Source organism: Colossoma macropomum, unplaced genomic scaffold, assembly GCF_904425465.1.
Source record: "Colossoma macropomum unplaced genomic scaffold, Colossoma_macropomum, whole genome shotgun sequence".
NCBI lineage: Eukaryota > Metazoa > Chordata > Actinopteri > Characiformes > Serrasalmidae > Colossoma > Colossoma macropomum.
The window spans coordinates 41,904,911-41,923,520 of NW_023494802.1; the positions used below are offsets into that span (position 1 = coordinate 41,904,911).

Below are 18,610 nucleotides of genomic sequence, written 5' to 3' on the forward strand. Positions count from 1 at the left end.
TTCAGACCTTTGAACAGTAGTGACTGTAAAGCTGACCTGTGTTATAAAGTGTCTCTTACCTGTAATAACAGACCTCAGACACGGTCCAGTACTGACCTCTACCCTGTAGATCCACTTACTCTCCAACCAGAACCAGAACTCTGCTTTATTCACCTTCAGCTGCAGCGCCACTGCATTTAAGCTCATCGTTCAGAGGCCGCTTGTCCAATCAGGAGGGTCCGAGTGGAGTCGCGTCACTGTGGGGGCGTCCGGGCCAGACGCTGCGTTTTTAATAACAATCTGAGCCCCTATAAAGCTCTATTTCTGTCCCTATGACTGAACGGCCGAGACCACTCTCTACTGCCCTCCACCATGAATGGAGTTTAAGTTCTCTAAACTATCATAAAACAGTGTCTCAGTCATCAGGCAGTGAATTCATAACCATTTCATGTAGGAACTTTCTGTGAGGGAGCTTTTAGAGGTGGACGTCTGGTTCCTATCACCACCACTGTGAACAGTTCTGACTCGGTACGGTTAAGAGAGTTTCACACCAAACCACTCTGAACCACTCTGAACCTCTCTGAACCATTCTGAACCACTCTGAACTGCTCTGAACCTCTCTGAACCTCTCTGAACCACTCTGAACCACTCTGAACCTCTCTGAACCATTCTGAACCACTCTGAACTGCTCTGAACCTCTCTGAACCATTCTGAACCACTCTGAACTGCTCTGAACCTCTCTGAACCATTCTGAACCACTCTGAACTGCTCTGAACCTCTCTGTTTACATCTTAACCACTTAATTACAGAGAACCAAATGTACAGTTTTGAGAAATTGGTTCCCCTTTAATACTATTCATCTCAGTGTCTATAACTGTTTATACTGATTCAAATTAACCAGTGAAGAATTTAAAAGGACGTTACTGTGTACTGAACGGCATCATGTTCCAAAATAAGCTCTTTTAAAGGTGTTTTTCTAAATAAGCTCCACTGTTCTCTGAAATCTGACCCGGCTGTGTGAAGGTAAATGACAGTATCCTCTTTCTGCACTTTATTATATTGGGCTTTGTTTAAAACAGATATTTCAGGCTGAAATAGAGAACAGTGACCACAGGTCATTGCGGTGGAGATAAAGGCTGACCATTTAATGAAGGAAAATGCAGCAGCAGATGATTCATAAAAAAACACACTACAGTAATATAATACAGTTCAGTAAGAGGACCACAGTGAAACCAGCCCAGCAGCCTTATTATTGTTTTATCCTCGTCAGTTTTTATGTTTAAGGTCTGAATGTGTGGAGTTTTATGTGTCCTTTTATTGCTGTTGAATAAATCCGTCTAGCGTAAACAGAGGACACCACTCTTTAGCTTTGACTCCCTCGGGGACGAAGTTCATTAATACCAAACGCAATAAGAATAAAGGGACTTCTTTCTGTAGATGATGTAATTCAGTCCATATTCATTTCTCTTCAATATTTTCACCTGACAATGTAAAGACATAACAATGTGAGATGAACTATTAATATGATTATTTACTTTATAAAGTTTATATGACTAATGTTATATCTCTGTATTTATTGCTGATTGAGAATTGTATTGATAATGTGTAAAAACCAAGTGATTTCAGAGCATTTCTATTGGTCATTGTGAAATGTCCACACAGTGTAAAGGGCAGCTGGAGTTTGAATGGTCTAAAAATGATGGAGTTACAGTGTTTGGAAATGAAGAGATATCAGTGATTAATTAACCTATTTCTAGACATCTGATTTTAAAGCTCCAGGGGGCTGAAGTCTGTGTTTGTAGGTTAATCTTGCTTTGGTGGTCCTCAGTATGCATGTATAAAGAATGTGTGTGATACTGATAGACAGACCCCAGAGGAAGGAAAATCCCTCTTAAGACTGTCTGAGACAAATAAAGCAGATCTCAATAGTAAATTAATGATCACTGATTTCTGAGTTGTTTCTCCTGAACCTCCTCAGGGGAAAAGGGGAGATCAACATCAGCATCTCACTGTGAGATGTCCTGGTGATAAAGGAGAAATGCATGAGTTCTCCTTCTACACTGATGAAGTGCTGAGAGGGTTCTGTGATCTAGAACAGAGCTGTATGAGAAAACAATGAGATCTTAAACTCAGCTGAGACGAGTCAGACACTAAAGAGTTAATCCACATGTGGGACAACATTTTCATCAAAGTGAAAAAATCTGAGTTTTATTTCTCAGGAGCTGAATTTCAGAAGAAAGAGAGGAGAAAATGGTTTTAAGACTCTGATTTCAAAACTGGACTTAACTGTGTCTAGGAGAAGAACCTGAGATCAAGAGGAGATGTCAGTTAGAGTATTTCTTTCCTCTGGGGCAACTTATTTTGTCAAAATTCTGCTCTTTTGATGTTAATTGTTGTCCTAATCTTGGACAAAGCTTGTGTGAGCAGCATCCCCCCGAATCACATGGCAAAATGGATGTGGTTTGTTCCGTCAACACAGCCTTCAGAAAACTGTGTTCCTCTACAGTCGCTCTGTCAGAGAAACTTACTGTGAGAAAACTAACCACCTAGCAAAAGCTAACCACCAAGCAAAAGGTAACCACGAAGCAAAATCTAACCACCAAGCAAAAGCTAACCACCAAGCAAGAGCTAACAACTAAGCAAGAGCTAACCACCAAGCAAAAGCTAACCACCAAGCAAAAGCTAACCAGTAAGCAAGAGCTAACCACCAAGCAAAAGCTAACCACCAAGCAAGATCTAACCAGTAAGCAAGAGCTAACCACCAAGTAAGAGCTAACCACCAAGCAAAAGCTAACCACTAAGCAAAAGCTAACCACCAAGCAAGAGCTAACCACCAAGTAAGAGCTCACCACCAAGCAAAAGCTAACCACTAAGCAAAAGCTAACCACCAAACAAGAGCTAACCACCAAGTAAGAGCTAACCACCAAGCAAGAGCTAACCACCAAGCAAGAGCTAACCACTAAGCAAAAGTTAACCACCAAGCAAAGGCTAACCACCAAGCAACAGCTAACCACTAAGCAAAAGCTAAAGACCAAGTAAAAGCTAGCCACCAAACAAGAGCTAACCACCAAGCAAGAGCTAACCACCAAGCAAAAGCTAACCACCAAGCAAAAGCTAACCACTAAGCAAAAGCTAACCACCAAGCAAAAGCTAGCCACCAAGCAAGAGCTAACCACCAAGCAAAAGCTAACCACTAAGCAAGAGCTAACCACCAAGCAAAAGCTAACCACCAAGCAAAAGCTAACCACTAAGCAAGAGGTAACCACTAAGCAAGAGCTAACCACCAAGCAAGAGCTAACCACTAAGCAAGAGCTAACCACCAAGCAAAAGCTAACCACCAAGCAAAAGCTAACCACTAAGCAAGAGCAAACCACTAAGCAAGAGCTAACCACCAAGTAAGAGCTAACCACTAATTGAGAGCTAACCACCAGGAGAAAGCTAACCACCATTCAGTTGTCTGTCTGTCCATCCGCCTCTACGTCCGTTCGGCCAGCTGGCTGCTCCAGCGTTCCCTGTAAGTGAATAAGAAGCTTCTTTAGGGCGTCTCTGTGTAAAAGCTGAGTGGACACAGCCGCAGAGCCTGTTTCTCATTTTTACCGTTTCCAGACGTTTTTGTACGTCGGTTTTTGTTTAGTATTCGGCTCTTTGGTTCTCTGGGAGCCGTACTCAGTTTTACGCTCTGAGTGATTTGCTAAGATGCCATTTTTCCAGTTTTCTAAGTGTGAGAATCAGTAAAGCTCATATTTAATGTGTTCACAGACGTTACTGTAACTGTACGGATTATCTGCTGTGATCTCTTTATGGACAGTGAGCGTCCCTCCTAGAGAGTGACCAGGACCCAGACTGCGGTCACATTTTAAACACCATAAAGCAGCTGTGTTTGTGCAGAGCAGCGCCTGGGCTTAATTACCTCCCTCTAACTGAGCTGCTGTTAAAGAAATCAAGCCTTCAGAGCTGCCGTGACTAAATCACTCCGCTGTGGGCGCTGAGCTCAGCTCGTTAAAGCAGCCCTCCGTCTGCAGCGTCTTTGAGTTTGACTCAAAACTCATTTATAATAGAAGTCGATGAAAAACCGCCTGTTGACTTCCATTCTAACAGCAGATGGAGGTGAGCAGGCTGGCTGAGTCTGAGCTGATGGACAGCACTGTGGAAAATCAGAGGCCACAGCTTTGTTTATTTAGTGTTCAGTCAAAGCTGACCATTAAATACGAGTCAGTGTCAGAAAAAAGCAGAAAACAGAAAATGATACAGACACTGAGCTTATTAATCTCTCGATGTTTAGTTTGTCCTCTCCTACTGTCACTGTAACTCCTCTGTCCATCCAGTCTTAAAACCAGCCACGCTGACGCTCTGACTCCCTGCAAAGAGACACTAAGGCCCGGTCCCATTTCACCCCTCGCCACTACCACTGAGCCCTTAGCTCTCTGTTTTGGGTGTTCTTGTCTAGGGGTCGGATGTCCCGATTCTTGTTGAGATAGAGGGGTAGGGTGAAGTGTTGGGGCTACATGACCCTCCATACGGAGGTTTTTCAGAGACTCTTCAAGCAGAGTGATATGAGAAAAAAGAAAAACCGGCAAGATGGAGAACAAGAGACCAAAGAAACCCACAAATGTGAGAATTTCTCTCAGTTAAAAATGACAGTAACCACTGTTTTATCTTAGTTTAATGTCGTTTCAGTGTATTTTGTCCTTTTCTTCATAACAAGCATAAAAAATCGCTAATAGCATGCTAATGTCTCGGTAGCTAGCTAGCTAACTTTCCCGTTCCACCTTAAATAGTCCAGCAGTTCTGACACCTGAAGCGCCAGAATGTAACTGCTGCTCCATTTAAGGTGGAACTGGAAAATTCGAACAAGAATCTGGAGAATATCTGACTTCAGCTTCATATCACTGGAGAATTAGGGGTGGTGATAATAAATAATTGCCCCCTATTTGAAGATCATATGATGCCCTAAATGTAACTAAAGCCCAGCAGTGAGGAGCTGAACTTTACCCTCCTCTGCTGTCACTGCAGACTGGCAGTGTCGCCTACAGAGCAGCGCTGGTAGCTGTTAATGAAGTGATGCTCTTTTTATTTGAGGGTCTCATTTCAGAGGGAAGAGTTCAACCACTACCCTGTAACTCAGTTCCAAGGAGCAACACTCGAAAACAAGGGTAAAAAGAAGCACTGGGACTGGGCCTAACTGTACTTTTACACTAGGAGGCAATAAGTCACTGAAGTCGCCTGGAGTCTCGTGTGATTTGGCTCGAGGCCACACTCGTTGTTGTGCTTGGACGTGTACACTGTCCAGCTCCTCTGACTCGAAAAGGTAACAGAATGTGACCCTATATGACCCCATATTGCATATATATATATACTGTTGTTTTGTTGGAAACGCAGTTATAAGTTTACACGTTTATGGGTTTATCTTCCATATTTTGAGTGATACTATGGGGAACAGGAACTGCCAGTAGGAACAGAAACTTCAGAGAGCAGAGGCTGGGGACCTTAGACCCCCCGTGTCTATGATTGGTCCGAGGATTATGTTTGAGCCAATCAGTTAGATTGTCGCTTCACTGCATCACAGTTCATTTGCATAAAGAGAAAATTTATGCACAACTTGTTGCTCGTCGCCAAATCACAGCTACAAACCTCACGCTCCCCGTAGGACGTTACTGGACACCTGTTGCATTGCCCCCTGCTGGTGTGAGCAGACGGTGACATTCACACTGACAGCATCCAAACTCAGCCGCCTCTCACAGCTGTCCCTCATGACCATCTACACCGGGTAAAGGAGACGTTACTGAGGTGGAGTGAGGCTTTATGGTCTTATGCTTTTATGATGAGTCTAAACTGGGATTACTTGGATGTGAGAAGCAGAAAATGCTAAACCAACTCCTGATACTGAACTTTGGAGGTGTGGAAAAGTTTGTTAATCATTTTTAATTATTAATTTTTGAAAAAAAAGACGTAATATTTGTTTCATATACTAAAACTAGTCATAATTCATTTCTATATGATCACTTTCCGATGTCTCTTTATCCCCTCGTATTGAACAGGCTGTGCTTTTGAGACTGATGTATGTAAATCAGCTCTGATCTGATTGGCTGCTCTGTACTGTCCTTCATTGTCTAAGCAGTCCAGGCTGAAACACTCCTAATAACTTCAGAGTGAGTGGGCGGGGCTAAACCGTGATAGGTTGAATAGGCAGGCATATGGAAATGTGCTGCTTTTGTGTTTTTTTTTTTACTCTGCAAAATTAGTACTTTGTACTTAATGTATGTTTTGACCAGAAATGAAATAAATTAAAGGATTGTCTCTGACTTTCCCACAGTACTGTATGTGTGCATATATATATATATATATATATATATATATATATATGAATGAATGAATCGTGGAGTCTGTATTACATATTAAGTCATATTTATTTATACAGATTACATAAAAACAGTGAAAAACATGCACAAAAGTATCTAAAAAACATACAATCGTTTATGATCCTAGCTATCACTATTTGATATTACATGGTGAGAACTGGTTATTACAGTAGTACTTGTGGTTACTGGGTCAGTGAATCAGGAGTTTGACTCAACAGCAGAGTTGTTTGATTAAATGACTCTAATGCTTGACTTGCTGTTCTAGACTTTCATTTGCTTTAATCGCTCGAGTCACTTGAACTGCAAGAGTCACTTGAATCACTAGAGTCACTAGAACTGCTGCTCGAACTGCAAGAGTCACTTGAGTCGCTGGAATCGCTGGAATCGCTGGAATCGCTCGAGTCACATGAATCACTGGAGTCACTGGAGTCGCTTGAGTCGCTTGAGTCACAAGAGTCACTTGAATCACTTGAGTCGCTGGAGTCGCAGGAGTCACTGGACGAACTGCTTGAAGAGCTGCTCGAAGAGCTGCTCGAAGAGCAGGAATCACTGGAGCTGCTGCCGCCGTTGGCTGGTGCCTGCGCGGTTTCTGGTTTGGACCGAGGTTCGCCCTGCTGACCGGGGTCGTCGCCTAGCAGGCCGAAGTCATCAAACTCAAAGCTGAAATCAAAGAACTTCTTTTTCTTCTCTGCTTTGGGCTTGTCTTTCTTCTCTCTTTTCACCACCGTCTCCTTCTTGTTTCCTCCCTTTCCTTTTTTCTTCCCCTTTGCTGGTTTTTTCCCCTTTTTGACGTTCTCGTCGTCGTCTTCCTCGGCGTTGCGCACCCGGATGCGTGGGCGCATTAAAGCCACCCTCTGCAGGTTTGACCTCCTGCTGGTGGTTCCAGGATTGAGGGCCAGACCAGCACGCTGGCCTCCAGAGCCGACAGGAGCCGTCTGGGTGTCGCTGTTGTCTGAGCGCTTCGGCTGAGTCGAGGCTTTCACCGTGGAGCTCACTGATGGACTCGGACTTGGACTGAACTGTCCTACTTCCGTCGGTCCATCAGCTGCCATCTTCCCAGCCGTGGGAACGGTTGGGATCACGTCCACTTCTGGACTTTTTTGGGTCGTGTTCTCCAGAAGCTGCTCAGATAACGATGGACTAAAAGTTGAGTTTTCTCCTTCCACATTTCTGGCCGAGCGCCAGAACGTCTGGAGGAAAGAGGCCTGAAAAACAGACAGTTAGGAATCAATTATTAATAATTTACACAATATAGATTCAAATATGATAAACTAGACACCAAAAACATCTGTAGAGGCTTTATTTTATTATGGAACAGCCGTCAGGTTAATCTACATTATTCTCAAAACTACACAGCTTTAGAATCATCTTCAGTTCTGTTCATCATTCTGGATCTTAAAAACCTGTTAAATTATAGAACTTTATGTTATGTGTTTATATGTAATTACATCACTGAAAGCTTTTAAAACTTTCAGAAAGTAGAGAACACAAAACAAGATGTCTTCTGATCTCCTCTTCAGCCACTTTTGATGATGTGCTAAAATAACAGGCTCAAACGTTCCTTCAGTTTGCTGATCTTTTATATTCTGTTTGAACCAGGCTGAACTTCGTACCTCAGGAGCTGTTGCTGGATTACTCTTGTCAGTGTTGGAGTAATCCCCACTTCCCTTAGAGAGCAGAGAGAGACACGGTTACAGCAACCAGTCGGGGCCAAGACGGAGTGTCATTAGTGTAACTGCAGTTTTAGAATTAGTTTGTCATTAGTGTAACTAATTTTAGTTACTCATTAGTGTAACTATAGTTTTAGAGTTGGTTTGTCATTAGCATAACTGTAGAATAAGAGTTAGTCTGTCATTAGTGTAACTAGTTTTACAGTTAGTTTGTCATGAGTGTAACTGTAGTTTTTAGAGTTAGTTTGTCATTGGTGTAACTAATTTTAGTTACTCATTATTGTAACTGTAGTTTTAGAGTTAGTTTGCCATTAATGTAACTAATTTTAGTTAGTAGCATTACTGTGGTTTTAGAGTTTTTTTTATTAGTGTTGCTGTAGTTTTACCATTAGGTTGTCATTAGTGTAACTGTAGATTTAGTGTTTGTCATTAGTGTAACTGTAGTGTTAGCGTTAGTTTGTCAGTGTTACTGTGCTTTTTGAGTTAGTCATTAGTGTAACTGTAGATTAAATTAGTTTGTCATTAGTGTTGCTGTAGTTTTAGTGTTAGGTTGTCATTAGTGTAACTGTAGATTTAGTGTTTGTCATTAGTGTAACTGTAGATTTAGTATTTGTCATTAGTGTAACTGTAGTGTTAGCGTTAGTTTGTCATTAGTGTTACTGTGCTTTTTGAGTTAGTTTGTCATTAGTGTAACTGTAGATATAGAGTTCGTCATTAGTGTAACTGTAGTTTTAGCGTTAGGTTGTCGTTAGTGGTGCTGTAGTTTTAGCGTTAGCTCCTAGTGAGTGTTGCTGTAGTTTTATACCGTTGTATTTTCATTAGCATTACTGTCATTTTTATTCCATTAATCAGTCATTAGTGTGGCTGTAGTTTCAGAGTTAGTCATTAGTGTTACAGCATTTTTAAATGCATTGAAATTTAAATGCAGTAACTTGAACTGAATGAGAAAAAAACTGAGAGTGAAGAATGAAGAGTAAGGAATGAAGCTGATCTTACTGACTGCATCTCCTCCACTACAGGAACCTGGGAGAGGAAAGAGTGATGGACAGCAGAGGAAAGAAAACACAGACACAGAGTTAAACTACGGCAGCTTTTCACTCGCAAGCTCTCTCTCTCACTGTGTCTCTCTCACTGTCTCTCTCTCACTCTGCTCTCTCTCTCTCTCTCTCTCCCTCTCTCTCTCTCATACTTACAGGTATAGCGGTGATGGAGCCCAACAGACACATCAGCACGGCCTTCATCATGATGGCAGATTTACTCTGTAAACAAACAGGAACCCCAAAATATCAGTCCAGCTAAAACGCCTCCCTGAAACTACAGCAACACTCCTGATAGAACCAGCACGTTTAGCTTTGGGCTAATCAATGAACATTATTATACCTGACAGACAAACAAACAAACAAACAAACAAACACAGAACACAGTCTTTGGGCACATTATTCTGTCACCCATATATGGAGCACTGTACTGAATTCATCAGATCAATAGAGACACCAATAAACTAAATCTATAGAAAGTCGTCATTTATGGGGCACTCTCTATCGCGTGTGTGGAGTGGAGTGTGGAGGTGTCGGTCCCAAACCCTGACCCCTAAATGTGCAGTTCTGAAAATAATGCATAATTAATTTATTAACTGATCGATTTGAGTGATGTCATAGATTTCAATTTACCATGAGCTTAATTTTAAATAAAAAAAAAAACTTAATTCAAAAGATGCTGTCCCGTGTTTTTGTCACTACCGAAACACAAAGAGTTTTAGTCTGTAAGCGGAGCCTTATTTTAGCCACACCCCTGCATTTTAGAGCAGGAAGTGAGGCTGCATCCCTGTCCCTCATGGCCACATGGTGAGCACTTAGATCCCATTGAAGTAAACGTGTCCAAATGTCTGAAACTCAGTGTGGAACATTAAGAATCGTCACTACCGAAACACATTTTTTTTGTGTCTTATTGAAGAACACGGTGATTTTCTGTGTGTACAGCTGTTCAAAGCTGTGTTTGCTGGTCATGTGTTTTTGAGTTCTGCTCAAAATGAGCTAAAACTGTCACCTCAGAAACATTTGGTAAAGTTTGGGTGGAGTTATACAGGTAATGACTGTTTTGTAATGTTCAGTCATTAGTTTTAATAAAATAATCATAATTCACTCGAAGTAAAATGATTTTAGTCTAAAATCTAAGATAAGTTAAAAGTCCCAAATGTGTTTCGGCTCTGACTCTGAACCAGTTCAGTAGAATCATCTGTGTAATTTGTTAAATTTCACTTTGGTTCATGGCTACATGAACCAGTTCAGAGAAAGGTAATAATAATAATAATAATAATAATAATAACAACAATAATATTGTTCTGTGCAAAAGTTTGTGCACCCCTGGTTAAAGTCCATGTTGTGGTTGATTCTCTGAGTGTGAATAAGTGAACACATCCTCTACAGAGACACACTACTGCACATTCTACTACACAAGTGCTGGTTATTTACTGAATTTAACACACCGGGGAAAATTAAAACATAGAATGTGGCCTGTGCAAAAGTTATGGCACATTTTCTACAGTTTATTCCCCCAAAATGTTTGATTCAGCAAATAAACAGAAATTGTGCACTAAAAAAACAGAAAGATGCCGTATTTCGGTGCGTTCTCCGTAGAGGAGATGTTACCTTATTTTCTCTTAGAAAGTCAAACATGCGACTGTATGTAGCGGCTCTCACAAACTCAGGCGCGCTCTGCATCAGGAGGAGAATATCTAACGATCTGACAGAGTAAAGAAGACGGATCTGTTGGTAAACAGAGGCTGAGAGAGACAGAAGAGCAGATCTGTGGTCAGGTCCTCTCGCTTTGCTTACCATCCTCTTTAGGTCAAATACAGTGAAGTCATCTCAGTGAAGTTACCACGGCAACAAATTCTCAGTGAGATCGGACTGTGTCTGTGTCTGTGGTCAGCAGTTTAAACACCCAAAAACCCAAACTAATGCCGGACAAGACAGACTCGATGTGCTTACCTCTCTCTCTCTCCCTCTCTCACCCTCTCTCTCTCCCGCTCTCTCTCGTGCTGAGGTGATGTTGTCTGCACCTGTACACCTGCTCACACCTGCAGAGCTTTATATAAACAAGGCCAGCTAGGACCACACACACACACCACACGCACACACACACACACACACACACACACACACACACGCGCGCACACACGGGGCTATACTTACAGTAAAACCCACCCGCTGGGTTAATAAGCAGCGTCCACTGTATCAATAACAGGAGTCTGTGTGTAAAGTGATACCTCTGCTTTACTGCTGTACAATTAACAGATAAGGAGAGTTTTACACTGAGTTTACACTCCACCAGCTCTGAGACCTAAACAAAGAATACATCTAAACAAACCATATACGCTCCAACACACTATACGGCTAAACACACAACTCAACAGACAGTACATCTAAACAAACCATATACGCTCCAACACACTATACGGCTAAACACACAACTCAACAGACAGTACATCTAAACAAACCATATACGCTCCAACACACTATACGGCTAAACACACAACTCAACAGACAGTACATCTAAACAAACCATATACGCTCCAACACACTATACGGCTAAACACACAACTCAACAGACAGTACATCTAAACAAACCATATACGCTCCAACACACTATACAACTAAACACACAACTCAACAGACAGTACATCTAAACAAACCATATACGCTCCAACACACTATACGGCTAAACACACAACTCAACAGAGAGTGCATCTTAACAAACTGCGTATACTTCATCATACTATACGTCTAAACAAACCATACACACTCCAACAAACTGTACAGCTAAACACACAACTAAAACAGACTCTATATACTTCAACAAACTGTACATCTGAACTAACTATAAAGTAAGAATAGATGTACAGTTTGTTGAAGTATATATAGTCTTGAGATGTATAGTATGTTTAGATGTACAGTTTGTTGTGTATGTATATGTGTATGTTTGTATGTGTGTATGTGTTTGTATGTGTATTAGTTTGTGTATGTATGTGTGTATATGTATGTGTGAGTATGTGTATATGTATGTGTATGTGTGTATATGTATGTGTGTAAATGCTTGTATGTGTATAAGTTTCTGTATGTGTGTATGTGTGTAAGTTTGTATAAATGCCTGTGTATGTGAGTATGTGTGTGTATGTATGTGCATATGTGTATGTATCTATGTATGTCCGTGTGTATATGCGTGTATGTGTGTGTGTGTGTGTATGTATGTGTGTGTGTGTGTGTGTGTGTGTGTGTGAGTACGTGTGTATATGTGTGTGTGTATGTGTATATGTATGTATGTGTATGTGTGTTTGTGAGTATGTGTATGTGTGTGTGTGTAAATGTTTGTATGTGTATAAGTTTGTGTGTGTGTGTGTGTATGTATGTGTGTGTGTGTGTGAGTACGTGTGTATATGTGTGTGTGTATGTGTATATGTATGTATGTGTATATGTGTTTGTGAGTATGTGTGTGTGTGTGTGAGTACGTGTGTATGTATGTGTGTGTATGTGTATATGTATGTATGTGTATGTGTGTGTATGTGAGTATGTGTATATGTTTGTGTGTAAATGTTTGTATGTGTATAAGTTTGTGTGTGTATGTATGTATGTGTGTAAGTTTGTATAAATGCCTGTGTATGTGAGTATGTGTGTGTATATATGTGCTTATGTGTATGTATCTATGTATGTGTATGTGAGTATGTGCGTGTGTGCGTGTGTGTGTGTGTGTATGTGTATGTGAGTGTGTGTGTGCAGGTATGTGTGTATTTGTGTGTTTATGTGAGTTTGTGTATGCATTCATTGAAAACATCCGAGACTGTTAATCTGTACAACTTCTTTTATTTTATATTTATTTAGTTGGTTGATTTATTTATTTTGCTAGTTTAAAAGTGTTTGTATTTGTGTAGTTGTTTGTTGTTTGTTTGTTTATGTCTTCAGAGAAATCAAACATAGGCTTTCCATCTATATAACTTAATCAGGAATATAGTTATGGATTTATTTAAGTATTTATTTGTTTGCTAGTTTGTTTATTGACTGACCCTCTTTTTTCAGTACAACTGTGTTTTATGCATGTGTGTATATGTATATGTGTGTGTGTATGTATGTGTGTGTGTGTGTGTGTGTGTGTATATGTATATGTGTGTGTGTATGTATGTGTGTGTGTGTGTGTGTGTGTGTGTGTGTATGTGTGTGTGTGTGTGTGTGTGTGTGTGTGTATGTGCAGTCATTAAAAACCAAACTGAGTCTATTAATCTTTATTTTAACACTCATTTATTCAGTTAATTAATTACTTTGTAAGTGAATTAGATACATATTATTCAGAAAAACCAAACTGAGTGAAGTTGAATTCCCAGTGAATGAAGTGAGTATATAAATAATGAACATACACACATAAACAGTGGGCGGAACAGTCCTGAACAAACAAATAAACAAACACTCAGTCATACGGACAGAAGACCATTCAACACTTTAACAATCACACACACGTCAGTCTCTCTCCATCAGCGTTTCTACAGGCTAGCCTAAGCACAGTGACCACAGGCCAATGCTGGCTAGCGGTCTGTAAGTCTGTGGCTGTATGAAAGTCTCAAAGGTGACATTAGAGACAGTCTGACTCAAATTCCTTGCAGAACTACAGATACTGAAAGACAAATGTCATTCAATGTAAGCATGTTGTTCAGTTGCCTTTACTATTATTTGATTCACTGTCACACTAGTGGAGCCCCCTAGTGGTCTTGGCCTTGAGTTTCAACCCCTAAAGGCCATTGTGATCATGACGTATCTGTAGTGTACGACTGATGACCATGGACAATAATGTCAGCACATTTCACTGGTTTTAATGTACAAGATTTTAAAAACACCCAGTGGAAAATTATAAACAGATTTCTGCTTTACTACCAGCCAATAAACCCACAGAAGAAGACGAGACGTAAATGTAACGTTAAACTCAAACTTCTGAAAATATGAACATACATCATCTAGAAGAAGAAGAATATTTAAATCCTTCATTCGTCAGGCATGTAGTCGGTTTCAGTGTCGCTCCAGAGGTGTAATTTACGGTCTGTTTTTGCACATGCTCAGTCTGAGAGATCCGAAAGAAATCAGAGTAAGAGTTTACATGCACTGAGAAATCTGATTACTGAGCTGAAGTCCAGCCTCTTTATCAGATTTCTTAATCAGATTTCTAGATCAGAGTATGGTGTTTACATGAGCATTTGAATAATCAGATAACTACAGAAATCTGATTATGATCAGATTATTGAGGACATGTAAACACACTCACTGTGAGAAAATGTGATGATGAATGAACCAACAGAACAGCTCTAAGCTGTACAGCTCCTCCTGTACAGTTACGGCTCTAAGATGATTTTAGAGAGTTATGTTGTGCGCTTCAGATAACACGCTTCAGAAATACTTTCAGAAACAGGTCATCTTCTCTCTGCTGTCAGAGGAGCTGTGTTTGGCGTGTGACTCAGAGCTCTGCGGTCGTTTCCTGTTGGTAAACAGGTCGGTGTGGTCAGCGTGTGAATCACAGTGCACACCTCTCCCAAACCACACTTACCATTTCAAAGCAGAGCACACCTTCAGCCAAACACCGCATTTACCTCCTCTGTGGATATTATTACCGCACAGCTGCTGGTTTCAGCCTTCATGAGGAACTTTCACACCGCGCACACACACACACACACACACACACACACACACACACAGACAAACACACACACACACACACACACACACAGAGAGACAAACACACACACACACACACACACACACACACACACACACACAGACAAACACACACACACACACACACACACAGAGAGAGACAAACACACACACACACACACACACACACACACACACACACAGGGAGAGACAAACACACACACACACACACAAACACACACACAGAGACAAACACACACACAGACACAAACACACAAACACACACACACACACAGAGACAAACACACACACACACACACACACACACACAAACACACACACACACACAGAGACAAACACACACACACACACAAACACACACACACACACAGAGACAAACACACACACACACACACACACACGCACACACTGTCCTCCAAAACACACAGTGTTAATCACAGTTTTGCTGAAACTCAAATCAGGAGGCTCGATTCACACATGAAAGGGTTAAAGTTTCTCCTCTATTTTGAGGAGCGTCTGTTCTAAACTACAGCTTAGCCATCCACTCTGTTTATCTGATCACATATCATCACCACACACCCCGTCATACACACACACACACACACACACACACACACCCCGTCATACACACACACACACACACACACACACACACACACACACACACACACACACACACACACACACACCCCGTCATACACACACACACACACACACACACACACACCCCGTCATACACACACACACACACGCACACACACTCACACACACACACACCCTGTCATACACACACACACACACACACACACACCCACTAATGATAACGGTCATAACGGAGACAGATCACACCAGCAGAGGAAAATATAGAGAGGTTTGTTGTTGATTATTTTGAGGCTGGAAAGAATAAAGCACTGAAGTGAGGACGGATTAAAGAGCCCATATCCTACATTTCTCCTGGATTTGAGTTTTTACCACCACTCATAACATCTGTGGTGTTTTATTTACCAAAAACAGTCATAATTCAGTTTTACATGATCTCTTCAGCTCTTAAACAGGCTGATTCTGTTACTGTGCCTTTAAGACCAATACAGTCATGCAAAAAAACACCCCCCAGTCAAATGACCTGTTCTGTTGATTTATGTTACACATCCTCTACAGAGACGCACTTAAACATGGCGCCTTTTTGCACATTTTAGTGCATAATTTCTGTTTATTATAGATTAAATGTGAAATATAAATATAAAACACTTTAATTAAACAGTGTTCCATCTTACATAAACACTTCATGAAGGTTTAAATCCACATCATACAGTGTACATGTTTTACATGGTATTAATATGGGCTACTATGTCATTTTACTGATGCCTTTTTCCAAAATAAAAGTCTTTTTTTTTAAGTATATGTAAAAAGCCTCATTCCTGGACAGCTGAAATAAAAATGACCTCGCTTTATCCCTTTGGTCATTAAGTGCTCTGACACTCAGGCATGTGTTGCCTATGCTTTCAACTTCTTTTTGATTATTGTTTATAGAATAATATATGTACAATACTATATGTATAACATGCATTTCAGTGGGGTTAACTTCCATCACTTTTGACATAAAGACAAAACAGAACTGATTAATTTTTGGGATCACAGTTCAACATTTAGCCTCAGCGTCAATTAACCTGTGTTAATTACAGATTTTCAAAATAAAAAATGGGGACTTTAATTTTGAAAAAGGTCTGTCAGTAAAATTACATGGTAGTCCATATTAATATCATGTAAAGCATGTATACTTTACGAATGTTCATTTATAAGATGTTATGAATGTGTCATATAGACTCCCTTCAAGTAAAACCAAATATAAAATGTGCCAGAACTTTTGCTCTGTATGCCCCCCCCCCACCCCCCACCTCATGTTAACCTCAGCAGTTAAACAGTAATTGTGTAATTGTGAAAGTAATTGTGCTGTAAAGTGTTCAGGACTGGCTCTCTGTTGACTTATTTTCACTTGGAATTTAACCTCCTAAACTTGTGCATATGACTGTATATGTAAATGAGCTCTGTTCTGATTGGCTGTGCTGTATTGTGTCTCATTCAAAAAGCAGTCTGGGCTGAAACACTCCTTATTACTTCAGTGGAAGTAGGCGGAGCTAAACTGCTGCAGGCTGAATAGGCAGGTATAGGTAAATATGCTGGTTGTGACATCACAAAAACAAAGAGTTGAAAATGGGCTGTTCTCAGCTTAGTTTCCATATCCTGTAATCAGTGTTTATGTGCCATATCACATTTTTATTTACCAAAAGTGGTGAAAATTCACAATATGGGCCCTTTAATATGTGTGATAGTTTAGCTGCTTTACAACTGTTTTTGAAAATAGTTATAAACTAGTTGACGTTAGTGAAAGGTTAATATGAGTACAGTCACACTTAAGTCTGTGGCATTCATATAAAGTGCACATTAGATATGATTGATTATCTGTACTATAAAATAAAGGGTTAGTAAAGACATTAAACATGTTTTAAACAGTGTTTGGGTTATAAATACTGTATAAAATGATAATAATGACTTCACAGTGTATAATTAGTGAGTAACAGTGAATTACAAATGAAATACTGGCCATTTCAGTACTGCGTTTAACTGCCCCTCGTCCACTTGGCCTCTCGTTTCCCCTTGAGGGGATCCACAGCGACGCGCTCAAAGGCCATTCCATTACTCTGTTAGCTCGAGTTGAGCCCTCGGAGGGCCGAGAGAACAGAAGTGTCGACCTCAGCAGCAGAACTTGCCTAGAAATCACTGCCATCTGACACAATTTCCTCTTCAAACTCAAAAAATGGGTTTTGTATAAAAGCCAAAGCAGTAAACTATTTAAAATGCTTATTTTTCCACATTAATGATGTTGGATTTGCTGCACTTTAGGTCGCATCTGTTTACTTGATGCTATACAAGGCATGCTAAAGGCCACATGGCTAACAACAGCAGCAATAAAGGTACTAGGCCAAAGTTTATAGTCAGGCAAAGCAATTATTCATAATTTTAAATATATTTTCTTCAAAGTTCTCAAAAATGTGCTCTGCATTAAAAGGTTTGCACGGCTAGATGATTAGCACGCCGAGGCAAAATTAGCGGAATGCTAAGTTCGCTCTGTTTGAGCTGTCCACTCCTCACTGTCCCCTCCCTTCTGCTGCCGTGGACACGCCGGTGTGACGCACATCCGAGTGCTGGGCTGCAGAGGATGAGGGCGAGTTAAAGCCACTGAAATGGGGCGCTACATTCTGCTAATGTGCTCTGGCTTTCTGTTCTCTCCACAATCACTCACTCAAAGGTTAGATCATCTGATACTTTCATTAATGTAATCAAGAAGACGTGACGGTGTCGCAGGTAGTGAATGTGTTAAAAGGGAACACCACCGATTTTCCAAAACTCCTCCATAACTCAGTGTGTGAGGTGTAATCAGAGTGATTCAGAGTGGTTTGGTGTGAAATGGTTCAGATGTCTTTACAGTGGTGGTGATAGGAACCAGGGGTCGCCATGACTACAACACAGATATAGACATTTTATTTACTATCCAGAACCACCAGTGAACCTACACGAGTCTTCTGAGTTTATATGAATGTTGATGATGAAAATAGTGGAAAATCTGAAATAATAAGTTTTCTTTGGGGACTATTTTGCCTCACAGCGCCCTGCATGTATCCCTCCACCATGAATGGAGTTTAAGTTCTCTAAACTATCATAAAACAGTGTCTCAGTCATCAGGCAGTGAATTCATAACCATTTCATGTAGGAACTTTCTGTGAGGGAGCTTTTAGAGGTGGACGTCTGGTTCCTATCACCACCACTGTGAACAGTTCTGACTCGGCAAGTTTATCTAGAAGTAGTTCTGAATGACTCTGTTTACATCTCAACT

General features: G+C 40.6%; 1 protein-coding gene and 1 long non-coding RNA gene across 2 annotated transcripts in view; both read right to left on the reverse strand.

Annotated features, from left to right (window-relative positions):
• Positions 1 to 154, reverse strand: part of LOC118822945 (neurofilament light polypeptide-like) — a 3,913-nt gene extending 3,759 nt beyond the window's left edge. Inside the window, exon 1 of the mRNA XM_036592269.1 lies at positions 60 to 154. The gene's annotated coding sequence lies outside the window, so the exon portion shown is untranslated. The remainder of the gene's footprint in view (positions 1 to 59) is intronic.
• A 7,796-nt stretch (positions 155 to 7,950) lies between these two features.
• On the reverse strand, positions 7,951 to 9,387 carry LOC118822972. Its single transcript, XR_005008488.1, has 3 exons — positions 9,202 to 9,387; positions 9,005 to 9,031; positions 7,951 to 8,005 (listed from the first exon to the last, which is right to left on the reverse strand). It is a non-coding gene; the product is annotated as an uncharacterized LOC118822972 (long non-coding RNA).
• Between the last annotated feature and the right edge of the window lie 9,223 nt (positions 9,388 to 18,610).